This window comes from Bidens hawaiensis, unplaced genomic scaffold (assembly GCF_021521415.1).
Source record: "Bidens hawaiensis isolate Kalapana, Puna unplaced genomic scaffold, B.hawaiensis_p1.1 tig00004970_1, whole genome shotgun sequence".
Lineage (NCBI taxonomy): Eukaryota > Viridiplantae > Streptophyta > Magnoliopsida > Asterales > Asteraceae > Bidens > Bidens hawaiensis.
In genome coordinates, this window is record NW_027491312.1 from 64052 (window position 1) to 82449 (window position 18398).

At 42.3% G+C, this 18398-nt stretch overlaps 1 pseudogene; it reads left to right on the forward strand.

Moving 5' to 3' along the window:
• Window positions 1-6072: 6072 nt before the first annotated feature.
• Window positions 6073-17649, forward strand: LOC143628399 (uncharacterized; annotated as a pseudogene).
• The last annotated feature ends 749 nt before the right edge of the window (window positions 17650-18398 follow it).

Below are 18398 nucleotides of genomic sequence, written 5' to 3' on the forward strand. Positions count from 1 at the left end.
ACATTTAATGCATATTGTATTGCAATTACATATGTTCGTATCAATGACCTTACATAAATTTCCCAGGCACCGAGACCACGAGGAGGTCACAATCGCTATTTCCCCCTCCCCATTCAGCGATAACCTAGGGTTTTAAAAATCCCTACTCGATAACTAATCGCCAAATCGACTGCAAAACGAAGCTATAATCATAAGAAAACTTGCAGGTATAGCAATAGTTAATTTCTTGTATTTTCAATGTTGATTAGGTGTATTTTTTACACCAATCGAGCATAAGTAGAGATATCACATTTGTATATATTGTGTTTTTGTTTATTTGTTTAATCAAGTAATAATATAACGTCGTTGAACATTAATTTCTACACTGATTATAAATGAAAGCTGTGAGTGATTCATATATTGATCAGTTTATGTATTTTACATGATTTGTCAAGTATTGCATATATGTATTATTGATGTACTACATGTTTATGCAGTGTCGATGCATTACATATATGCGATTATGATATATTACATAATGCAGTAATGTTGTACTTCATGAATCTGCAGCGTTGATGCATCACATATATGCAATATTGATGTTTTACATTTATCTAGCGCATAAATGACATATTTTACTACACGTTTTAGTTATATTGCATATATGTAGCATTGAAAGTAGTAATGTTAATGTAATTGTATATGTTTAGTTATAATGCATATGTCTAATATGTTTAAACCTATCAATGTTAACGTAGCCACATGTATATATTAACATTACATATATGTAGTGTATCTGAAGTAGGTTAATAATATTGCATATATGTAGAGTATCAATTATGCACATATAAAGTCGATTATATTACATATACGCAACACTTATCTATTACATGCATATATGTAGTATGATGTATTGCATATATGCAACACTTTTATGTCACGTATATATGCACTATGCTGTCTTACATATATGCAACATGTATGTAGTGTTTGTGTATAAAATGCTTATAAGTGGTATGTTGTGTTACATATATGCAGTACTATTGTTTACTACTATATTACTTGTAAATATTAACCGTTAACTTTAATTTATAACCAGGTGATAAAGATCATAAAGAGTACAACGGGTTGGACAAGAAACTAGAGTTTAAAGAAAGCGAATGATGGAAAAATAATGCGCGGATTGGAAAGGGATTAGGCAAAAATTAGTATACTTTTACAAGTTTATGTATATTAAATAGTTAGATTTGTTTTGTTATTGTTTATGTGGGCATGTAAAAAATATATGATAGTTGGATGGAAGAATTCTTTGGGTTTGCTTATGAGCTACTATATATAATAGAACGTTTTTTTGACAATACGGATATTAATATTATTCTATTTTTATGTGTTAGTGTTAATTGTTGTATGATATTTGTAGTTGAATGTTGCGGGTTAAACTCGTGTGCCTTTGTGATAAATGCATGTAGTTGAACCGGACCATCTACACATGGGTTGGTCTGGGTTTTTAAACGTGTTATATGGGCCGAGTAACGGTTTTCATGGGTTTTCCAATTTCCTATCAATCTGCAACTGATGCATTTTTTAAACTGGGTTTTAAATGGGAATTGCTAACCTGCAAAATGCAATAGGCTGCAAACCCTTTACTCGCTAATAATCGGGTGTATTGCATATCACATTTTAAATTAGTCAAATTTTGTTATGTTTGTTTTGTATATGTAAACTACAGGTGAAACTTTGCCCAATGTAGCCTCTAGAATTTTCTAACCTGCAGTTTGCAACAGACTGCATGCCCTGGTCTGATAACCTGTTACTTTGCAGCAGCTTTCAGGCCAATTAACTCCATTCTGTTCACAAAATTCTTATGCAGTATGAATGTGAATATATGCAAACTATTATTTTGATGAATGTGAAAATAAGCAATGTAACTTATCATAAAATTCTTATGCAACATGAGTTATGCAAACTTGAAAAATCCAAACCATCCATCTAAACTTGAAATATCTAACATTCATCCAAGCAAAACAACATAAAATCCAAACCTAAAAACTAATCCACTAAGCTTTTGATCTACGGGCATCAGTTCAGGCCCGATTACGCAGACACATCATGAAAAAGGATTTTTTTAATATTTATTCCAACTTCAATATTAGAATTACAAAAAAGGTACTCATGAAAGGAAAAAAGCTACTCCTATGTTTACTAAATAAACACATAACACACATGTTAAAATTGACAAATTATTCCTCTATATCAGCAACAAACTTCAACTTCCACCTTTTCTTCAATTCCAATGTTCACATCCCATAAAACTCGGTCAATTTTGACTATTTATACACATGTGACCCCTTAACTACTTGATAGCATTTGCTGACCCGAAACTGACTTAACCCGTGAACTAACAAATTAACCAAACAACGCGTTCACAGTTACAACATTGTTCCGAAGGGTATGACCTGGACCAGACTTCGAACGACATCATGTTGTTTTTCGACAGTCCTCTAATGCCTTCAAATAGCTAGCGTGTAGACAATCGTAATTTGTATTGCACGCCATACATGTTTTCTCTATGTTGCTCCTTCCCGGGCATGCTTTCCACCTATTGCAACACCAATAATGCACGCATTTAAAAGATTAGCAATGCAAATATGTATAACATCCATACTTCACATATTCAATTCATTTGCATTGCATATATGTCATACACCATAACCGAATATATATGTGTAATACATGAGTAATGCATATACGTAATACGTCAGTATTTCATGTAGTAATATATCAGTACCGCATCTATGTAATACATTTGTACTACATATATGCAATACACTAGATCCGGGTAAACGTGTAATACACCATATCTGCGAAAAAGTGTAATACACCAGTAATGGATATGTGCAATACGTGTATAACGGGTATATAGTGTTCATCCTTGAAGACATCATCATACGATACTGTACGTTTAAATATATTTGTGCGTTTTGACGCCCTCGTTGTCTTTGCAGCTGTGAAATATACGCAATGCCATAGATACAAAAATATGTGTTCACAAAACTATCATTTTTTTTATATTTACCTAAATTGGCCTCTTCGACGCCCGACAATCTTTTCTGTTTCGAGTTACTCACCCTTTTTCGTTCTTTTGTTTACCTCGTAAATTGCAAAATAGCATAATTAAACGCTTGCAATTTTAAATAAGGAAAATATATAAAAAATATAACTTACCAAGCTTGTTGTAATCTAAAAACTCCTTTTTACTTTTCTTTTTCTTGTTATACAATGTTTAACTTTTTTAACGCGCGTTCTGACTGCACGTTGTTACCCATTATCGGGACTTTGATTAGCTTTGATTCATGTACTGCATGTGCAGCAATCAACAAATACAATTAAATGCATCAACATATCTAGGTTATAATGTAATACACGTGTGCATTATAACCGGATATTCACACGTACATTAAAATGGTTATATTCGGTTAACATACCTAAAAAATGTGTAGTTAAACACGAGACTTGTGTACTGCATATGTGCAACATTAAACAAATAAAATTCTGTCATCAACGTAGCTAGGTTTTAATGTAATACACACGTGCATTATAACCGGATATTCACACATACGGTAAAATTGTTAGGTTCGACTAACATATTTAAAAAATGTGTAGCCAAACATGAGACTTATGTGCTGTGTATGCGTAACAATAAACAAATACAATTAGATCATCAGCATAGCTAGGTTATAATGTAATACATGTGTGCATTATAACCGGATATTCACACATACGGTAAAGTTGTTGTGTTCGACTAACATATCTAAAATATGTGCAGTCAAACACATAATTCATGTACCGTATATGTGAAACAATAAACAAATACAGTTAGATGCATCAACATAGCTAAGTTATAATGTAATATGTGTGTGCATTATAACCAGATATTCACACAAATGGTAAAATTGTTGTGTTTGACTAAAATATCTAAAAAATGTGCAACCAAACACATGATTTATGTACTGCATATGTGCAGTAATTGACTAATCATACGAAACATGAACAAGAGTAAACTGCTATCAACATATTGTTCTTCAACTTAAAGAAAACACACGAAATCATTCGTATTTGTGATAATCGTCACTTGCAATATATCTAATTGATAATGTATACGCAAATCACCCGGAATTGACATGATATACATTTAATCGTCACTTACAACATGCCTAATCGACTTTAGATGCACAAATCATTCAGAAATACACAAGATATATGACTAATAGACGATTGTAACATATGAAATTAACTAATATGATTGTTTACCTGCTATCGATACTCTGTTTCGTGCCTGATTTTATCACTGATTGACCGATTGTTCAAACCCTAGGTTATCTCCTGGTTTGAAGATAACAACAGAGGAGAGAAAGAGCTTACGTGACAGGGTGGATTGTTGATTCCTTTTTTTCTAATTCCAGTATTACCCTTGACCATTCAAAACCACATCTCCTTTTCTTTTTTTTCTCTTCCACTATTTTCAGCCTTTGATGTTTAGATCTAATGGTGTTAAAAGAAGTTTTTAAGTTTTCTCTTTAAAAGGAGTTTTCTCTTGATCCCTCTCATATATATATATACATATACATATATATATATATATATATATATATATATGGGAAAAAGATGAAGATGTGACCTAATTAAACAAATAAGATTGTTCTAAGTGTAAAGGTGTATGCAATTGTAACATTTGTATTTATGTTTATGAAACTTTATCTATTTATGACTTGTGAAATTAAGATGAAAATTTAAGCGTAGTTGTATCTGTAGGAAAATACGCGATCATTAGCTCACTCGTATAGTTACACCAATTGCAAAGGCATGCGGATTATCCATTGTTTTTTAATGGAGACGTTTTTTTATTAATGTATCATATTTTTATCATGTGATTAACTTTACCCGTTCCAAAGCATTGAATCAACCCGAAAATTTTTATGCCCAATCCTATGAATTCGGAGCACCTAAAAACGATGAACCCACTGAAAAAAAATCTTGAATCTGCCACTGTTAATACAAATACACTATAATATTTTATTGTAATCTTTTAAAAATTTTAACCATACATGTGTTAGAAACGAGAGCGTGTAAAACTGACACAAAAAAGTGAAGGTGCTGAAGATTGCCCCACAATTGCTAGTAAAAGTTGTTTATTATTATTATTATTATTATTATTATTATTATTATTATTTTAACTTAATGGAATGAGAGCAATGGTCAGGGACTTGAAATCTTCATGGTCAGATTTTTGAAATGTGATAAAGAGAGTTTTCCCTTAACGATTGGTTTTTTTCTTGATGATGTCTCTGTGTAAGTCGAACTTGAACTCCTAAAGCGTTACAATTAGTTTGTCTTACAAAATAGGGAATATGTCACAGAATTGTAACCAAATTTCAAAAGTGTTCAAATTAGTTCACTCATGCAATTTTTTTAAAATCAGGTCACTAAACCTTCAAATCGAGCATCCTTAGATTTTTTATGCGTCAAAAAAACTATGAAGGAGAATATGTGAGCTTTGAGATTTGCAATACATGTAGCTATAGTTAATAATAAGCAAAATAAAACGTTAATTATATTAAAAATAAAAAATAAAAATAAAAATAAAATCCATGTCACCACTTCACATCAATACTAATAAAAACAGATAAAAAATTTACTCATCGAAACCAAAACAAAACATGTGAAAACCTTTAATTTAATAAAATATAAAAGTTCAGTATCACTTTTTAAATCTTTAAGCTTAAAGTAACGTAATTAAAACACTTTTAAAAGTAAGTTATTATTATATAAATAAATAAATTTACCCCTAAAAAAAACACTCATATCACCGGGTGTTACAAACTTACAAATATAGTTCAGTTAAAATAACACCTCCTGTTGACTACACAACTCAAGTATTTCTCTCTGTCTCTACTCAAAACCCCATCTCCAAACAACTTCAAAATAATAATAATAATAACAACAACAACAGCCAACCCACTTTCATCTCCGATCACCGGCGCCACAGTCAACCACCCACAAAACCCATTTTCCCAAACTACCCTTACACCAATAATGTCAGCCACCACCCACCAATTAGTCACCGTACACCCACCGGACGACCAGTTGACCGTCAAATCACTCAACAAACGCTACGAAGGCTTAGTCATGATCCGTACCAAAGCAATCAACGGCAAAGGCGCCTGGTATTGGGCCCATTTGGAGCCCAATTTGGTCCGTCATCCGGATACGGGTCTACCCGAAGCCGTTAAGCTCCGGTGCTCGTTATGTTCCTCTTTATTCTCAGCTTCTAACCCTTCACGAACCGCCACATAGCATCTGAAGCGTGGCACATGCCCGAATTTCAATTCGTATCCTGGTCCGGGTCAGGATCCGAATCCGGTTTCGCCGGTGGTGAATAGCCGGAAACGTGGCAGCTCCGGCAACTGTCGCGGTGGTGCCCGACCCGTTTCATACCCGACCCGACCCGTAACCGAAACGGAAGTTGCTTACTCAGTTGCCCCAATTACCATGATTGAACCGGCGAGATTCTCGGTTGACGGGTCTTACCCGACCCGAACCCGGACCCGGGTTTTCGTCGGCTGCGGTTGTGCGTTTTCGACCGGAGCAGGAGTCACATGTGGTGTTGTCTGGTGGGAAGGAGGATTTAGGGGCTTTAAGGATGTTGGAAGATAGTGTGAAGAAGCTAAAAAGCCCGAAATCGTCATCGGCGGGCCAGATGGTGCTGACCCGGGCCCAAATCGATTCGTTGGTGCAGTTGTTAGCGAATTGGGTGTTTGAGAATTGTGGGTCGGTTTCGGTTTCGAGTCTTGAGCACCCAAAGTTCAAGAGTTTCTTGAACCAAGTCAGGTTGCCCGTGGTAAGCCCAAAAGAGCTCGTGGGCCCTTGGCTTGATTTGAAGTATAACGAGGCGAAAATGGAGTCGGAGGCGCGAATTCGTGACGCGTTGTTTTTTCAAATATCGTCGAATGGATGGAAATCGAAACATATTAATATTAATAATAATAATAATAATAATAATAATAATAATAGTAATAATAATAATAATCCTGGTTTAGTGAATATTAGTGTGAATTTGCCTAATGGGACAAGTGTGTTTACAAGTGGATATGTGTTTTCTAAGCATGCTGAGGATGTTTTATGGGAAACAATATGTGACATATGTGGGAACAACTTAGAACAATGTGTTGGGATTGTGTCTGATAAGTTCAAGACTAAAGCTTTAAGGAATCTTGAAAGCCAGCATGAAGAGGTAGGTCCCAGCAGAGCCCAGTTGGACCCGCAAGACTCACCTTAAAGAGAGACGTCTGCGCAGAAACCAACTGGATCCGCAGGACCCACCATGCTCAGAGACGTGACGTCCTTACGCGCAGTACGCAAGCTGTTCCCGCAGGAAATGCCTCCCAATGGTGAAGGACTCTGCCTGTTCCCGCAGTTGCGGATACAAGCCATCAGGGAAGGCCACCCGCGCAGCAAGGCTACACGCACAAGGCACTTAGCTCTCAATCATTCAGTGTCACCTGAAGGAATGAGCAAAGCCGGGAACAATCCCGCACAAGGGCGGGAGGGGGAATACTCCCGCCCAAAAGCCAGTCCGTACGATACGGGAAGATCTTCTGTACTGTACCTGACGAGGTATGGGCAAAAGATCTGACTAAAGATAAGACAGCTTATTGACAACAGTATAGCGAGCAGCATGCTCCTGTACTGTATGTCACTATTAGCCGCTGCCTACTCACCAACTCCTGTCATACCACGTGCATAGCCGGCAGTTGGTGGAAAAGGAATAGTACACAGCAGGCCTGGTCACTGTCAGCCGCTGCCTACCCACCAACTACCAGCAGGGCACGTGCGTAGGCCACAGTTGGTGGAACAGGAATACTATTCAGCCGGCCACACCTCCTTGGAAACCTACATTCGGCTATAAATACCCCAAATGGTATGATCATCTCATCTTATCATATCTTATCACATTACTATCATATTATCATCATATTATACCTGATATCTGCTCTAACAATCTCTTAATATACATTTATATTTAAAGAGCAATCTAGTCTGATTCTCACGCCGGAGGGTGGTCACAAGGAGGAACCCCCCCCCTTCTCAGTGACAAGCTCACGGTGTCTGTTTTGCAGGTTATCAGAAGAACCATCTTTACCGGGTCCAACCCCTCGTGGGAAACATCTATCTAACCCCCAGGTTGCCCGTAATCTGCCCGGGGTCCGGTTAGTGTTTCTTCATTGGCGCCATCCGTGCATAAAGCTAGAACATTTCTTTTCAGTTTTTTCAAACGTCTGGAAAGATGGTTAAAGAAATTCCGGTAACCACAACCCCAGCTACTGGGGGGAATACCGGCTACACAGTCTTTACAAACACTACCCCGGTTACCCAAGCCGGGGCAAGTGAAGTAAATTTTATGAACACTACCCCAGTTACCCAAGCTGGGGCAAGTGCAGTAAATAATCGCTCACTGGGATTCACCAATACCCAGTTAGAGAAACGAACAAGACTCCCCCGCCAAACACTCGGTGAAGTTAAGGCATGGGCGCAGGCACGTCAGAAGGAATTCCAAGCTGAGTTGGACGAACGCTTGCGTTTCGTCCAACAGGCTGACGAATTCAAAGAATACTTGGACGATGACTCGGAGGAATCCGACACCGACGCGAACCCTCGCCATAGGGCAAAAGGGAAGCGTAAGGAAACGGACTCCCAACCGAGAAGGCGTTTTGAAGAAGCCTTCAATCCAAAAAACACAGGTGGAAGTCCACGTGACTTCTCCAAAACATTCAGACCAACTGTTGCAAATGCGGGAACGTCCAAATTTGCAAGGGACATTGCGGAAGCAATCGCCCCAAAAAGTGCCAAACAGATGTCCAACATCGGCACTTATGATGGTATATCTGACCCAGATGATCATTTGAACATATTCATAGCGGGGGCAACCGTCAGCAATTGGACGGAACCTACGTGGTGTTACATGTTCCAAATGACGCTTGTTGGGCCAGCTAGAGCGTGGTTCGATCGTCTACCGGTCACCCACATCTACGACTGGGCAGACTTCCAACAGAAGTTTAGCCAACACTTCAGCCAACAACGAAAGTATACCGAGGAGCAATGGACAATCCTCAAAAGCATTCGAGAGGAAGATGAATCTTTGCCAGACTTCATCACTCGCTTCAACTCAAAGAAGCTAAGTCTGGGTAACATTAGCGAAGATCTTGTTCGCGCTGCTTTTATTCAGGGTGCGAACGACCCAGAGCTCATCCGCACCTAAACGGGTAAAGATGGCATGCCATCCACATGGGATGCCATCATGACAGCAGCAAAACGCTTTGCGGAAACTGAGAGGCAACTGGGTAGAGATCTCTCACAGAGCACAAACCTCTACACCCAGAGAACAAGAGAAGACAACGTCCTTACCGCCCGATTAAACAAAAAGCGGAAGCTAGGCATTTGGCAGTCAAGGGTAAACTTTGACACCTCATCCGGCTTGCAACATCGGTTAGGCGGAAGGGATAATGTACAGTCAAACCAGAACTCCAGATGGACGCCACTCACTAAAAGCGTCACCGAGATATTCGCCATTGAGAAGCTCCCATGGCCAAAGCCTCCAATAATCCGACATCGTCACAATGCTGATCGGAGCAAATACTGTGACTTTCACAGGACAAAAGGCCACAACACTGAAGAATGCATAGACGTAAAGGACATGGTCGAAGCATTTGTCAGAGATGGGACGCTCGCGCACCTCGTGGCGCAATGAACGCTGAGCAGGCTGATCCGTGTAGAACCCCAGCTGGGGAAAACACGAATAAAATTTCCAGCTTCAATGTGGAGACTACATGCTGCGTAAAGAACGAGATCCCGAACCAGGTGCATATCGGCTCGATGGCACTCCCATCCCAACAACATGGAAGGGAGCTCAATTACACAGTTTGCATGTAGATCAATTCCAAATTTGTAAAGAAAAGGCCCAGAGCCACTTCTAATGGAAATGATTCTCCTTAGAACATCGACGCTGATGATTTTACATTTATACTTTATGAACTATCAACACTGATGCCGGTTTTCACCGCATACATAAGTGTGAGTCGTTGCGTGGGGAAGGCGGCAAAACCCGCATAAACCCAAAAGACGGCAAACCTTCACGCAGGTCAGTTGAAGGGGAAAAGTTCAGTCATCCTACTAATGAAAGTGCCGGTCTATCCGCATGAATCATGATAGAGGAAACTGAACACTAACCTATTAACAACCGCGCGTCGAACGGTTAATTTATTCAACACGGATATGCCGGTTTTCACCGCATAATTACGTGGAAAGTCGTTGCGTGGGGAAGGCGGCAAAACCCGCATAAACCCAAAAAACGGCAAACCTTCACGCAGGTCAGTTGAAGGGGAAAAGTTCAGTCATCCTACTAAATGAAAGTGCCGGTCTATCCGCATGAATCATGAGAGGAAACTGAACACTAACTTATTGACAACCGCGCGTCGAACGGTTAACAAAAGGATGAGGAAAACCTACACGCAGGTCAGATATAGGTAAAGTTTAGCCATCCTACTAAGTGCAAGTGACGGTCCTACCCGCACAATCACGAAAGAGGAAGCAAAACTTCAACCTATTATCTACCACGTTCAAAGGTTAACTTATCCTAAACACTTAGAAATTTCAAAAGGATGAGGAAAACCTACACGCAGGTCAGATATAGGTAAAGTTTAGCCATCCTACTAAGTGCAAGTGACGGTCCTACCCGCACAATCACGAAAGAGGAAGCAAAACTTCAACCTATTATCTACCACGTTCAAAGGTTAACTTATCCTAAACACTTAGAAATTTCAAAAAAGATGAGGAAAACCTCCACGCAGGTCAGATGTAGGTAAAGTTTAGCCATCATACTAAGCGCAAGTGACGGTCTTACCCACACAATCACGAAAGAGGAAGCAAAACTTCAACCTATTATCTACCACGTTCAAAGGTTAACTTATTCTAAACACTTGGAAAATTGTTAATTTAAACTAAAGTAGGCAAGTCATATAACGTTTACAAAGCAAGGAATCCAATGAAAGTAGCGGTCTTACCCGCACAAAGATTTATATTTCATAATATTCATTACAAGAATGGCCGGGTAACTACACGCCTACAAGAAAATAAATCTATACAAGCTAAATCTATCCTAGTAGTGGGAAGGGATCTTCAGGATCAGGCTTCAGGGCCACTTCCACTTGGACCCGCACCATCAGTAGAACTTGGCGGTCCAAGGAAAGCTTTAAGGATAGCTAGCCCATCATCAGCAGCAGCAACTTGGTTCACCTTCTCCACCACCGGATGCGGGAAGGCGGCATACTGATTCACTGCTTGGTCGTAAACAGCTTCAGTATCAACATTGTACAAAGGGAAGTTGGAAGGCGGGATGCCTTTCTCAACGAACCCTAGACCAAGCAGGAAGCCGGCCTTTTCCCCATCCTCATGAGAAGCGTTGAGGGCTGCGCTCATAGCATCATCATAAGACGTCTCTGAGAAGACCCGATGCACAACCTACAAGAAAATATACAAGTGTCAAAACCTTTTCTATCTACAAAGAAAAGCGTAAAGAAATGAAAAGCATACCTGAGACAACGCTTCTCGAAAAAGCCATTCCTTGGCAACCAGAGCTTCTTGGAGGGCAGCTTGAGCTTCGTTACGGGCGCGTTCGGCTTCACTCTTGTTGAGGTTGGCAAGCAACACTTCTTTAGCCGCAGCCTCTTCGACGCCCTTTAGCTTCCGCTCAGTATGGTCAAGCACCCCCCTCTGGTCCAAGATCTCCTGGAGCTTTTTGGCGTCTTCCATCGCCAAGGCATCATGAGCCTGCTGGAGAGCCTCTAATTTGGCTTTAAGTTCTTCATTCTCCACGCGTAGAGGCTCAGCAACAGCTTCAGCCATGGTGGCCCTCTCGGTTGCATTCCTTGCAGTTTCCTTAGCCAGCCGAAGCTGTTCATTAACAGCTTGGGCAGCCTTGGAACGGGCCTCGAGCCGGGCCTGAACTTCAACCTCGAGGGCCTTGAAGGCCTTCTCCTTTTCCACAGCAGCTGCGGTAAGCCTTTGGTTCTCCTCCCGGACAGCCCGCGCCTGAGCCACTTCTTTAATGCGAGCTGCTTTTAACTTGTCGTTTTCACGACAAAGCAGCTCGACGCGCGGCTGCATCCGGGCCAGGAGAACCCGAAGCTCATTGGTTAGCCTACCCTCCTGGTAGCTAGCCATGGCTTCCCCCAACGCACCACTGGGAGCAGCGTGACGAGCCCACTCCACGCACTCCACAGGGGTGCGAAGGGTTGTTCCTCGGCGAATGTTCCATCGTGGAACATACACTTCATTGGAATCCGACACTGCAAAAAACATAAAGCAGTTAGGAAAAGATGATAAAAATATATAAAATGGGCCAAAAGAACCCTACGCACCTGTAGGGTCAATAACAGGCCGATAGCCACCAAACCCATCACCTGAACCCAAGGGAAATCCATCCAAGAGGTCAGGCAGATGGGAAGGAGGCAGAGGTTGGCGAAAAGCCCCATGCATACCTGACGGATCGGCCGTCGTTGCCGATGACGGAGGCATGGTAAAAGCCGACGCGGTCGCCGCCGCGGAATCCGCAGCAAAAGTAACCACCGGCTCAGTAAAAGATGCGGTAAATATCGCACTGACGGCCGGCGGTGACGTCATCACAACTGGAACAGTCGGCTCAACGGAGTGAGCAACTGAACCAGTGGAAGCAGGCGCAGGCGCAGCCGCCTGGGTCGTCGCCTCAGGTAGGCTGACCGGGCCTACCGTCATTGGCGGGGAGGTACTCCTCTGCGCTCCACCCTGGAATGCGTCAACATCCACGCTTGCACAAAGAAAAGCATTAATGATGGAAAACTATGAAGTTAAAAGCTAAAGGAAGTTGTACTTACGGGTTTTCTTGAGCCTGAAAGTGCGGACGGGCGGGGATGAACCCGATGGAGCCGGCCTCTTCACGCCGGTCACCGTTGTCATCCTGGGCTCTCCGGAAGTGACAATCGTCGCAGCCTCCGGAGCGGTGGTCTTATCACCACCGGGATTCCCCGCCACCTCTTCGCTCTCGGTCTCCGAATCAGACCGAGGCACCGGATCGGCAGTGGAGGCCACCTTCTCCTTCCCCTTCCCGCCGGCAGCCTTCTTCTTCTGCACCAACGGAGGACCATCTGCGGATTCCTCATCAGAACATACGATTAGAGGAATTCCAGCAGAGGTTTCAACATTGAGGGGTCGAGGGTTGAATAGCGCCTTACCTGGCCGCCTGGCGCTAAGGATCTCGTGGCCTAGCGGATAGACCTCCACGAACCGATCCGCCGTTTGTTCTAGGATGGGCAACTCGTTCTCGTCTAGAGCGCGAGTACCCATCCGAGCGGGACCATCAGCCTCCCGCGGGTACATGAGCGACTGCAAGTCGTTCCCCTCTGAAATAAACAGGAAAGAAGTTAGAAGAAATTCTAAATTAACAAAAAGAAACAAAGCATACCGTAAGGAACAGAGTTCGAACCGTATTCAAGGACGATTGGGATCTTTTGCGCATCTGCATCCTTCCACACCCGGCTCATCCCCAGCATCACCATCCCGGACTCCGCAAACCGGTAAACCGGAGATTGGACTCGGGATATCTTCGCAAACCATTCCGCCTCCTGGTAGTTGGAGGCGTGAAGGCTGGGAAGTGCTTGCCCATTCTTGAATTTCATGGCAAGGGGGATGGCACGAGCGGAGATGTAGAAAAACTCCCGCTTCCACGAGCGAAGACTGCGCTCGGTTGCGCAAATCTTCAAACCCTTAATCCGGGTTATCAACGTGTACCACCCCTGGATGCACCTCCAGGAGTAGAAGGTCATCAGGCGGTCGACGAAGGGCTCAATGCCCAGTATCCGGCACACCCACTCGAAGTGGCGAATCTTGGCAATCGCCATCGGGTGCACCTCGGTCAGGTGCACACCGTGCCTCTCAAGGACACGGTAAACAAACTTTGTCAATGGGAACCTAAGATTCCCATAAACAAAGAATGCAGCATATACCCCGATCTTGCCTCTGGGGGCATCGTACACCGTCTGATGGGGTTCAGGAAACTCAGGCTCGAGAGACTCGAGCATGAACTTCCTGACGACGTACTGATACAGACCGACGGGCAGAGCACACTGGCACTCGCCAGCAGTACTCTTGTCATCGGCTGTGGATTCGAGATCATGAGAAGACATCTTACAAGATGAAAGAAGAAAACGATTTCAAGAGAATGCTTGCCTGAAAAGGTGAATATTCGCCGGAAATCGTTTAGAAGATGAAGAGAAAAGTGAAAAGTGTGGATTACAAAGAACCATCTCCCCCTTTATATACTAATCGCAATTAATGCGATGAATTTAATGCGGAAGAGAGAGAAATCGAAGGTGCAATGAAACTATGACACGTGGCAAAAAGCAAGCTGGCAACAACTGTTGAAAGGACGCGTACCATTAATTTCGCGGCCACGCGCCCGAAAAATCGCGCCCACGCGCCTGAAAAAGCGTCTGGAATGACCATGTACTGTCACGTCACCATAACTTCCTGCACGATCTGACACAGTCAGAAGAAACCGTCGCACGACGTTTCAGAGGTTTGGACTGTTCTTATCCTTTCACCAACCTTTCGAATTTCAAAAATTCAAAAAGATTCAAAAGTAAGCGGGAAAATACCCCTTACCTTGGCAACCAAGTAACCATAAGACGGGTGCGGGTACAGTGTTAAGGCAAAACCCTTCACATACTTAGCACCTGCAGGGAATTGAAGCCAAGAATACCTTGGCAGCCAAGTAACCATAAGACAGGTGCGGGTACAGTGTAAAGGCAAAACCCTTCACATACCAAGCACCGGCAGGGAATTGAAGCCAAGAATACCTCGGCAACCAAATAACTATAAGACGGGTGCGGGTACAGTGTTAAGGCAAAACCCTTCACATACCTAGCACCCGCAGGGAATTGACGCCAGGAATACCTTGGAAGTAAAGTAACCGTAAGACGAGCGCGGGTACAGTGTTAAGGCAAAACCCTTCACATACCTAGCGCTCCGCAGGGAATTGAAACCAAGAAGGATCTTCTGGGCAATGCTTGCGGAAACGGAAATAACATCCCCGCATAGCGGGATCGTCGAGAACTACATTGTTTGAAGCTCCAGGATGGAATTGGTGGTTTTAACATAATTGATCACTATGTTCAAAATTACCAAAACCTCATGGAGAATCCACACAGGTGGGACTCAACGCTCCTGACTTGCGAGGAGGTTACAGACCTACCCGCATCATACCCAAAGATCAAGCAGGAAAGTCGGGAATTTCTGCAAGTGACAAGGACTTCCGCGGGAAGAATCCCCATGGAAAACCTTAAACCTAAACCCTTTTCAAAACCCTTTGCTTAAGTCCAAAAGTTCACCTCACTTTATTAAACATTCATGAGAAGAACATTGGACTGGGGGGACTTGAAGAGGTAGGTCCCAGCAGAGCCCAGTTGGACCCGCAAGACTCACCTTAAAGAGAGACGTCTGCGCAGAAACCAACTGGATCCGCAGGACCCACCATGCTCAGAGACGTGACGTCCTTACGCGCAGTACGCAAGCTGTTCCCGCAGGAAATGCCTCCCAATGGTGAAGGACTCTGCCTGTTCCCGCAGTTGCGGATACAAGCCATCAGGGAAGGTCACCCGCGCAGCAAGGCTACACGCACAAGGCACTTAGCTCTCAATCATTCAGTGTCACCTGAAGGAATGAGCAAAGCCGGGAACAATCCCGCACAAGGGCGGGAGGGGGAATACTCCCGCCCAAAAGCCAGTCCGTACGATACGGGAAGATCTTCTGTACTGTACCTGACGAGGTATGGGCAAAAGATCTGACTAAAGATACGACAGCTTATTGACAACAGTATGGCGAGCAGCATGCTCCTGTACTGTATGTCACTATTAGCCGCTGCCTACTCACCAACTCCTGTCATACCACGTGCATAGCCGGCAGTTGGTGGAAAACGAATAGTATACAGCAGGCCTGGTCACTGTCAGCCGCTGCCTACCCACCAACTACCAGCAGGGCACGTGCGTAGGCCACAGTTGGTGGAACAGGAATACTATTCAGCCGGCCACACCTCCTTGGAAACCTACCTTCGGCTATAAATACCCCAAATGGTATGATCATCTCATCTTATCACATTACTATCATATTATCATCATATTATACCTGATATCTGTTTTAGCAATCTCTTAATATACATTTATATTTAAAGAGCAATCTAGTCTGATTCTCACGCCGGAGGGTGGTCACAAGGAGGAACCCCCCCTTCTCAGTGACAAGCTCACGGTGTCTGTTTTGCAGGTTATCAGAAGAACCATCTTTACCGGGTCCAACCCCTCGTGGGAAACATCTATCTAACCCCCAGGTTACCCGTAATCTGCCCGGGGTCCGGTTAGTGTTTCTTCACAGCATCAATGGATGGTCAATCTTTGTTGTCAGTTTCAAGGTGTGACTAAATTGATTCAAGATTTTAGCGAAAAGCTACAATTATTTCACAATGTGGTTGATACATGTTATAAAGTTGCAAACTTTGTGAACACCAAGTCATTAGTTAGGCATTCTTTTGTTAAGTATCAGTTGCAAGAGTACGGTCGGGCGGGACTAGTTCGGGTCCCGGTTTATGGTGGGGTCGGGGTTGGGTCCGAGCCGGTGTTTCAGATGGTGGAAGATGTGTTAAGCTCGTCAAGGGCGTTGCAGTTGGTGTTTCTTGATGAGAGTTGTAAGATGGTGTCGATGGAGAATAATATCGGGAAGGAGATTGAGGAGATGATGATGTCTCGGTTTTGGAATGAGTTAGACGCGGTGCATTCGTTTGTGGGGTTGATAAAAGGAATGGGTCGAGAGATCGGGAAGGAAAAACTGAGAGTCGGGCTATGTTTGCCGCTTTGGGAGGAGCTTAGAGTGAAGATTAAGGAATGGTGTGTGAAGTATCATGTTAATGAGAATCATGTGGAAAAGGTGTTTGATAAGAGGTTTAGGAGAAACTATCATCCCGCTTGGTCGGCTGCGTTTGTGCTTGATCCGTTTTATATGATCCCGGATGCGAGTGGGAAATACTTGCCTCCTTTCAAATGCTTGACTTCGGAGCAAGAAAAGGATGTTGACAACCTTATAACGAGGCTTGTGTCGCGTGAGGAAGCTCATATTGTGTTAATGGAGCTCATGAAATGGAGGACCGAAGGGCTTGACCCGATGTATGCACAAGCGGTCCAGTTGAAACAAAGAGACCCCATAACCGGGAAAATGAAAGTAGCGAACCCGCAAAGTAGTAGATTGGTTTGGGAAGCGCATTTAACTGAGTTCAAGTGTTTAAGGAAAGTAGCGACGCGGTTGATCTTTCTTCATGCTACTTCATGTGGGTTCAAGTGGAATTCATCTATCTATAGATGGGCGCAATCAAGAACCGCAATCGAAAAGGCGCAAAAGTTGATATTCATTGCAGCCCAATCGAAGCTCGAGAGACAGGATTTTTCAAGCGATGAAGAGAAAGATGCGGAGTTTTTCTCGTTTGCGAGCCGAGAGGATGATGTGCTCAATGATGATTTGTTTGATGCATCCTCTTTGTAAATCCCATTTTTGTTTTTGGTGATTATAATGCATAGTTTATGTAGGATTTTTTTTTCTTCTACTTGGGTGCTTGTTTTAAGTGTTCTTTTAGAAGATTTTGGCACCTTTGATGGTTATAGAAAGGGGCCATGATTTAGTTTGATCATCGCTTTGGAGCTAAAGTAGAGTTTGTTATAAAACATGTTTTGTATTAGTATCTAAATATAGTAATTACCAATTTGTGCTTATAGTGTTTTTTTTTGTTCATGTTGTATGTTTGATAAGATTAATGATTAAGAATTGGTTTGTAAAGAAAAGATAAAGACAATTATGACTTGTGAGAATATATATATATTTTTCTTTTTGGGTTAGTGTTTTACATCTAAATGGGGTGAAGAATCATAAACCTTGGAAATTTTTGAAGGACCTAGGTACAAGATCATGTGATACTTTCATTTTTAATTGTTTTTAACTTGTAACTAATTATCACAGTATAAAATCATCCTAAACAATTCATGCAAGAAACATTGAACTATATTTTAGGACTAATTTTTTATAACAAAGTGTTTTAGGTTGTGTCATAATATTTTATGTTTTGCATAAAAATCATGCAAGAAACACTGAGCTATAACAAAATTTGTTGTCGTCATATATATTTATTTTACCATGAAAACTTGTTATCTGAAGTTGACGACACTTTGTAAATGCTAAGCTAACAAACGGATCAGCCGATCAAGCATCACTTAAAAGTAGATATCATCATTTTACGA